The sequence below is a fragment of the Coenobita brevimanus genome, chromosome 61, assembly GCF_032717465.1.
Source record: "Coenobita brevimanus isolate Jiangsu-jjx chromosome 61, ASM3271746v2, whole genome shotgun sequence".
Lineage (NCBI taxonomy): Eukaryota > Metazoa > Arthropoda > Malacostraca > Decapoda > Coenobitidae > Coenobita > Coenobita brevimanus.
Window position 1 is genome coordinate 36,646,136 of NC_137014.1, and position 9,018 is coordinate 36,655,153.

Consider the following 9,018-nt stretch of genomic DNA (forward strand, 5'->3'; position numbering starts at 1 on the left):
GGTGGTGTGGGGTGGAGTGAGGAGAATGAGAGCAGAAGGTGTGGGGTGGAGTGAGGAGAATGAGAACAGAAGGTGTGGTGGTGTGGGGTGGACTGAGGGGGTAGGAAGGAAGCAGGCATGAGTGAGCGAGGCAGTGGCAAGGCTCACAGATGGCAGATTTTTTTTTTTTCTTTTTTACGGGATGAGATAACGCGTTTCCGGCGGAAGCGCTCGTGTGCTGTCTTGCTTATCACGGTGGTGAGGGTGGGGAGAAGAGGATTAATGGGAAGGTGGAAGGGAGTGAGGAGTTAGTTTAAGGAGGAGAAGTGTAGGGAGAAGAGTAGGAAGGGAGTGAGGAATTTGTGAGGGAGAAGGGAAGAGGAGAGGTGAAGGGAGAGGGGTAGAACGGGAGTGAGGAATTAATGAGAAGGGAAGAGAATTAGGACGGGTGTGGGGAGTTAGTACAAAGGAAAGCAAACAGCAACAGACCTTATGGTCCTTTCGAGGCTGTTTGGTACAGAGTAGACTATGACTACAAGATCTAACTCTACATGCTGAAGGATAAGGATAGTAAAGCAAGAAGGCTCCCCCCACCTCCAAACCCTCCAGCCAAAACTGGCAAGAAAAAGTGAGAAAAACCACCACGCAGCATGGAAAAACTGACATGGAAATTTCATAGGAAAGACTGAAAAGGAAAAGCTACATTCTATAATACATTATCTATGAGCTACCAGTATGAATAACCTGAAAGAGAAAGTAATAAAATACAATGAGTAATCGAATAGGCTAAATAAATAACTAATGCATGTCGCTGTACGGGTACGTTGAGTTGACAGGGCATCTGCGGACACAGTGTGGAAATTGCACAGTGCACAGTGTGGATATTCAGGGATGGTGTGGCAGCCTTGCCTGGTGCTATTAAGGTAGACAGCAGTCAATCAGGCCCCAGCTTCATTCATTCCACTGAGACTAGGAACTTTGATGGGAAGGGAAGAGGAGAGATGAAGGGAGGATTAGGAAGTGAGTGAGAAATTAGTTAGGGAGAAGGGAAGAGAAGACGTAAAGGGAGAAGAGTGCTAAGTAAGTGGTGAATTGGTTAGGGAAAAGTATAGAGGAGAGGAGAAGAAAGAAAAGCAAACAGCAACAGCGGTAGGAGTTAGGGAGAAGGAAACGGAAGTTAGCGACATCGAATGGGGAGGAGAGTGAGAAGTTTGTTAGGGGGAAGGAGGGATATTTGAGTGAGCGAGGAGTAAGGAAGTGAGAACGCAGATATCAACGGTAAATGACGTTACTTTTCCCAATGCTGTTGTCACATTGCCTATCACTTGAGGACTCTTTTAATCTGAGGGACTCCCCCATAAAAAAAAAAAAAAAAAAAAAAAACTACTTTCATCACATCTACTAACTCCCTCCCCTCCCCGCTGCTCCTTCCTACTTACCCCTCTCGCCCCCATCTCCACTACTCTTGTCCCCTCCTACTTACCTCTCTTCTTCCCCCTCCTCACTATTCTGACCCTCTTCCTGCCTATCTTCTAAAAAACATCCACCCATCATTGTAGCTCCTTCCTTTCACTCTCTCTTAGGGATGCCTTATTTGCTCTGTCATTTTCTTTTACTTCCATTTTGTCTCTTCTTGTTTATACCCTGGTCGCTTCCAACTCTTCAGTACAACGACGCATGTTGAAATCTTATGTGGGTGTCACCAATCGATTTTATTTAGCGTAGGAGAGACTTGAACCACAGGAGTTAGAGTTCGTCAAGCCTTTCAGTACGATGACGTCTTTATCGCCAGACAGCTTTACTTGGCTTAGGACAGATACATCGGACTGAAGGGGTTAAACGGTGTTCACTTGTTATTTACACCCCTTCAGCCTGACAGCGCAATTGTTGTTCTTGCTATTTAAAAAGTTTTATTCAGCGTAAGAATGACACCGAAATAGAGGAGTTAGAAACAGCCCACATTAACACTTCACTATTCGAATTTATCTTTTCTCATAACCCGACAAAATCGTCTGGAAGTAACAAGAATAAGCCCCCAAAATCCGTCCGTCCTCAGGTTGAATGTGTTAATCACCGTTCTCTCCCACACCCATTTATTTCCACCAGCAGTGATTCCCGTTGCTGCCTAACACGAGACAAATATTGCGGCTGGAGATAGCAAGATCAGGTTAGAAAAGGGCGTCATCTTAGTGAGGAGGCTGAGAGCAGGTTAGAAGTGGCCCGCCATCGTTTTGATTTTTTTCCTGACATTTTTAAAAACTTTACTTATATCATCCCATTATGTCGATTTTTGTTAAAGCAGATTCTACGAAGTTTTTACATACGTCATCACGTTACCCTCGATTTTTTTTTTTTTTTTTTTTTTTTTTTTTTTTTTTTGCGTATTTAGTCTTTACATGTATGATTACGCTTTGCACTTTCATCTGGATCGTACCGCCTGTACTCTTTGTTTACTTGAGTGACGTCACGGCTCCTGCTGGCTTCTCGTGCGCTCATTGGCTGGCGACACGTGGCAGCCGCACAACACAACGGGGCACGTGCGTCGCTTGATGGAGTGCCGCGTCAAAGGGAAGAGAGGGGGAGACAGATGGAGGGAGGGAGGCAGGGAGAAAAAGAGAGGTGGAGGGGAGGGAGGAAAAGAAGCTGATGGAGAGGAAAAGGGGAGCCAGAGGAAAGGATGGGATGGAGGAAATGACAGTTAGGAATGAAGGAAGGATGAAAAGTAGAAAGGGATGGAGAGGAGAGAGTGGAAATGGGAGACAGAGGAAACGATTGTGAGGGACAGTTGGAAATGAAGTAAGGATGAGAGGGGATTAGGAAGGGAATGGAGGGAGAAGGGTGGAAGGGTGAGTAGAAAACGAGGGAGAGGGGAGGAGGGAGACGAGAAAGGGGGAGAGGGAGGGCAAGAAGATTGGAAAGGAAGGAGGGGGAGAAGAAAAGGCGGGAGAGGAAAGAAGATTGGAAGAAAAGAAAGGGAGGGAGGGAGGGGAGACAGCTGGCTACAGGAAGGGAGAGCAGCTGTGGTGGGATGGATGGTCGCTATATTCCTGTGCCTCAAACAGTCATTCCCCCAACAAGGTTTTCCGTGTAATACTGATGCACGACTCACATGCTGCAATCTTGGCGGGGCAGAGGGATCACTTGCGCTGACGGTCATATCCTGGAACACTGAATCCGCCGACATCCTTTTATTTCCTTATTTTATTATTATTATTATTATTATTATTATTATTATTATTATTATTATTATGGTTTATTCTTTCTTTTATGCAGTCAGCGCTCTTTAATTTTGGGGAGAACTCTCGCATTGTGGGGGTTAAAAACAGTCTTCATTAAACTTCCCCTATGTAGAAAGTCTCCCAAAATCGCAAGAACAAAATGAATCCGTCAAGAATGAAAAACACGTCGTCAGAAAATTGAAAGGATGCAGGCTTGGATCGCGAAGGGGAGAGGCAAATATGAAAGGCCTGTGGCTATTGGAATCAGTCTGGATCCCACATCACGGCGTCCCACAATTCACAGTCTAGTTATGAGCTGTACAGAGAGGCCAGACACGCTCAGTCTTTGTCACGTGCTTCAGAGAGAGAGAGAGAGAGAGAGAGAGAGAGAATGCGGGCTTGCCTTTCATTCCCGTTTTGGGTTTCATGAATACGGTCGTTCATGCCAAAATTAATATCTTGTCATAGTGTCCCCTCGCTTCAACTTCTTCCACATTTTTGGTTCAGTAGGCGGTTGGTTATTCAGGTTTGGAACTGAACCCTAACATAATTGCTAGGTTTATTTCCGAGCACCATTCTTACCTTAACCCAGTCACTAGAAGCCCTTGAGATGATGTGTGTGTGGGTAATTTGTGAGTAATTTGTGAGTGGATAATTTCTCTTTAAATGGGTGATTGGAGTTGTGTTCAGGATAGGGATAATTTCTGTGGATATTACTATGGGTGACTTGCCTAATATTTCCTCTCTGTATGTTTGATTTCTCCTTTTTCTATGGGTGATTTTTGTTTTATACTGAGAGTAATCTTTACTAGACTTTTCATGAACAGAGGATAGAAAACGGGGGTAGGGTGGAAGGGAGGGGTGGGGCAGGCTGGCAGCTGGGTGGTAGATTTTTTTTTTTTTTGTCTTGTATGGGAGGAAGGGAAGCGTTATGATGCTGATGCTCTCTCTCTCTCTCTCTCTCTCTCTCTCTCCTTTCTTCCCCCACTTTCCTTGTCTAATTTGCTCATCAATAATTCCACCATTCTCCTCTCCCCTTCTCGCAACCCTGTCTTTACCTCTTATTCCCTTCCCTCCCTCCCTTTCCCTTTTTCCTTCCCTCCCTCCCGCTCCTTCTGCCTTCCTTTTCTTTCCTTCCCCCCCCTCTTTCCTCCTCTCACATCCCTTTCTACAGCCTCCTCTTCCTTCATTGTTCCTAATCATCTCCTCTCCTCTCTATCCTTGTCCTCCCCATTCCTCTTCTTACCTCTCTGATTACCTCCATCATTCTCTCCTCTCTTCTCATCTCCTTCGTTCACCTCCATAATTATGTCTTACGCTGATCTCTTTTCATCCCCTTCCCTCCTTCTCTTTTCCCGTCTTCTCTCTCGTCCTCTGTTATCCTCTCGTTTCCTTTGTTTTTCCTCTCCTTTCCTCCCCTTCCCCCTTTTCCATCGCCTTCTATCACCTCCTATTGCTTCCCTTTCCCTCTCCCCCCCCCCACTCCCCTCACCTTCCAATGTCTTTCCTTTCTCCCTAACAAAACCATTCATCTTCCACTACTTTGCTGCTGTTATTTTATCCCATCCTCCTGTTTATTTCCTCCTTGCTCCCTCCTCAAATCTACCTCTTCCTTCACTCTACCCCTCTTCCCTTCCTCCCCCCCTCTCTCTTCCCTGCTCACCAATAACTTAAATCACTTTCCCCTCGTCTCACCCTCCACACTGATCCCCTCTCCCCTTTCTTCCTCTTCCTTTCTACTCAACCTCTTCTCTTCCAGTCTTCTTCCTCTCCATTTCTTCTCGTCCCCTACCTTTTCCATGCATCCACCGTCTCTCTTCACCTCCCCCTTCTTCATCTCTTCATTCCCTACTCTTCCTGTCTCCTTAGTCTTCTCTCTTCCCCTCTGTGCTCTCTTCCATCACTCTCCTTCTCTTTTTTCCACTTTTTCTTCTCTTCTTTTCCCACCCTTCCCCTCCCATACTTTCCTTCCTTTCTCCATTCCTCGTCTTATTGTTTTTCTCCACACCATCTTGTACATCTCCTTCCCCCGTTCTTCCTCTTCATTCCCGTCCCATTCAGTCCTCTCTCTCTCTCTCTCTCTCTCTCTCTCTCTCTTTTCCTTGCACCTCACCTGTTCCTTCTCCTTCATTTTTTCTTTCCCTTCCTTCCTTCCTGCCTTGTTTTTCCATCTTTCCTTCCTTTTTCTTCCTGATTTCCTTCCCCCTTCCTTTCTTCTGCCTCCCCACATGATTAATCAAATGCCACAGTGACTCCTCGGCCACAGCTCCCCCTCCCTCCAACTTCACCCATCCATTATTCAGTGCGTACAGTGGTGAGAGTGAGGGACGTCCACTGTCATTTTAACCCGTGAGTCTTTCACTGCGTCCCTAGGTGATTTGCGTGTGTGTGTGTGTGTGTGTGTGTGTGTGTGTGTGTGTGTGTGTGTGTGTGTGTGTGTGTGTGTGTGTGTGTGTGGACCTGTTATAGTAAAGGAGCAATGAGCCCGAAGTTTCATCTCACCTTCAGCGGGTTGGCGTCTTGTTTCCTTCATTCTCTGAACTACAGCTACTTAATTCAGCTGCTAAAGTGCGCCTCCTAGTGATGCTAAAAGGGGATGACTGTATAGACTAATCAAAGTGCTACCATGCAGCTGATTAGGCAAGGTTTGGAGATTTTAGGCGGTATTTCTGTGTGTGCGATTTATTTTATGGTTTCGCACCTTGGTTTTCCTTGTATGAATTTATGCTTAAGATCGACACTGTATCAGTAGCATACATGAGGTTGATTCTGTTGTAATGTGCTAAATAAATCGCTGAGGAAGAGGTGTTATGAAGTCTCCAAAGTCAGGTTTATATAACCACGGCCCTGGTGACGTAATCATGACGTTATGTGCACCGCGGCGATGAAGGTGGTTATCAGATTTGTTGTGACGCCACCGCTTTGAATGACGTTGGGGTCAGATACCGCTAACCACTTCAGCACGATGACTTTGTTGGCTAAGATTGCTAGTACCAGACCATCAGCTCATGATAGAGGAGTCCGTGGTGGTAAAATTTAATGAAGACTAATTTCTCCAGTTCAATAAATATATCCTAAGTAACATCATCTAGGGATAGCAAGATTAAGGTGAAATTTAAAATACTTCCTTTGAATTTCGTAACTTGAAATATGCCGCCTAGGAGAAAGGATACTAAAGACGTCCTCGTACTGAATGAAGTCACTTGTAGAATTAATCCTTTCACGACGGGAGGTTTCTCATTGACGGGTAAAATCTTGCGTTAGACAGAGTACAGTAATCAGTCGTATTTTTGGATGTGGGAGCATCGCAGTGAGTGGCCCAGTCCTGTCTCATTAACGATTGTCTGAAATGAGGTGTTCCACTCCCGTAGAATTTAGCGACTCTGGCAAAGGCACACCACGCCATACCACACAACACACCATACCATTCTCATACACCCCATCACACACCATACCACCCTCACACCACACCACACCACACACAGTCACCCTTCCAAACCACACAATCACACAACTCGCCATACCACATACACCGCACCACACACAATCACCATACCACCATCGTACATCGCACCACACACAGTCACCATACCACCCTCATATACCACACCGCACCATATTACACCACACCACACCACCCTCACACACCACACCACACACTCTCTCAAACCACACCACACCGAAGGTCCCTGACGTCCCCGCATGTGGTATTTATATATTTAAAGTAATGAAAGTATCAGTTCGACATTCTCCTCTTGCATATTCGGAATTATTTGGAGGTAGAACGTACAGTAATAATAAAGTGGTCTTGGGAGTGTGTGGGTAGATTTGGGTTGTTTCTGAGGACGCTTTTGGTCAGGCCGAGATGTTTATATTTAGTGAAGGGAAAACCCAGGAGTGACACGGTAAGCAGACTCTATGGATCAATACGGTAGTGTGCCAGCCTCACCCCCTATTGACTCTGTGTACACATCCGTTGGACTCTATACTCATCTGCTAGGCTACTCCTGGCTACGCTCTCACCTGCATCCGCACTGTGTTTGTTTGTGTGTGTGTGTGTGTGTGTGTGTGTGTGTGTGTGTGTGTGTGAGAGAGAGAGAGAGAGAGAGAGAGAGAGAGATTATGGAACAAACAGACAATAATTATCCCTCAGTGCGGAATTTATCATCCCTCACCCCATTGAACGCACATCTTCAGCCTCTTTCTTTCTCTCCCATCCTTCTTTTCCTTTCTCTTCCTTCGTCCTTCTCCCCCCTTTCCTTCCTTCATCCCTCCCTACTCCTCTCTTCGTCCCTTCCCCTCCCTCCTTTCTCCCCACCCCTCCTTTTCTCCTTCCCTTCCTTCCTTTCTCCTTTCCCGCTTTTCTTCTTTCTTCCCTCCTGTCACTCTTGTTTCCTCCTCCCCCTTCTTTCTTCCCTCCTTCCTTACCGTCTCCCCTCCTGTTCTTCCCTTCTGTCTTCCTTCCCCTTGTTTACGTCACCCAGTTACTGTGCACTTTTCTTGCTTACACCTGCGGGCATTTTTATTAAGTAGATGGTTTGTTTGAGGTTGTGTATTGTCTTTTTGTGTTTATCTGACGGAACTGGGCCACTTCCACATCTTGAATATAAACTTAGTGGCATGGAATTAGATGAGCTTAGTGGCATGAAATTGATGAGCTTAGTGGTATGAAATTGATGAGCTTAGTGGTATGAGATTGATGAGCTTATCGACCTTGTTATCTGGCCACACTTCAAGGAGTTAGGGATCTTCAGGTTAGGGAAAAAAAAAAGAAAAGAAAATGGAAAAAAGGTGAAGTATAGTGCAAGCGACCCTCCAGTCTGAGTACACACAACGACTGAGCTGAGACGGGACAGGGATCCTCGCCAGGTGGGAGAGAGAGAGAGAGAGAGAGAGGGTGAAAGTGTTAAAGTCCTTTCATTCTAACTTGGCCCAGATTTTCGTCCCTTTTGCAGCTTATTAATTTTACGGATCTCAGTGACAGAAAAAGACATTGCCGTGGTTTTGGTTCCTTTCCGCAGCACTTTTTCGTGACTAGTATGGTATCCTGTTGTTTATCTCTTATCGCAACTCAGTATTCAAGATGGAGGGATGGCAAATTCAGGCCAAGGTAGAGTAAAAAGGGTATAGCAGGTAAGGGGGGGGGGTCTGTTTTCATGTGGGTTTCTGTTACAATGAAAATTTGCCAGACAGTTCCTTGCCAGCGTTGTATTGCCTTTCATAGTTCCTTCCTGAATGTCAGAGAAGATCTCTCTCTCTCTCTCTCTCTCTCTCTCTCTCTCTCTCTCTCCACATCATTACTCCCTCTACTTCCAATTCAGTTTTACGTTACATTTTTACCTTATTTTGATCGGTGAACCTATATCGCCACATTCGGCAAGGAAGTGTTGGTGAATTTTGAGTGTGATCGTACCATTATATTAATTGTCAGGGATGAGTTCCAAAATATGACAATTATATTTTTCCCTTATAATCCGTACTGTAATTTAAGTGAAACTGGTAAATCAGCTTTATAGATAGTAATGGAAGTTTTTAGGATTTAACTGCCAATAAATAATAATAAACAAGATAAGAACAGGAGCATAATCGAGAACTTGCGGTACTGTTACTCTTGTTACAAGGAGAGACGATGAAAAAAATATAAGAAAAGTTTAATTAGGGAGCATGACCAGTAGCCGGAGGTCATTTGAATTTTGCAAACCTGACTAGGTAAATAAACTTTGTATACGATTGCTTAACTCCATCAACTCTTTGGTTTCTTTATTTAATATATTCTTGCTGTCCCACTGGTTTTATTCAGAGCGGAGTGGACTTTTGAAAC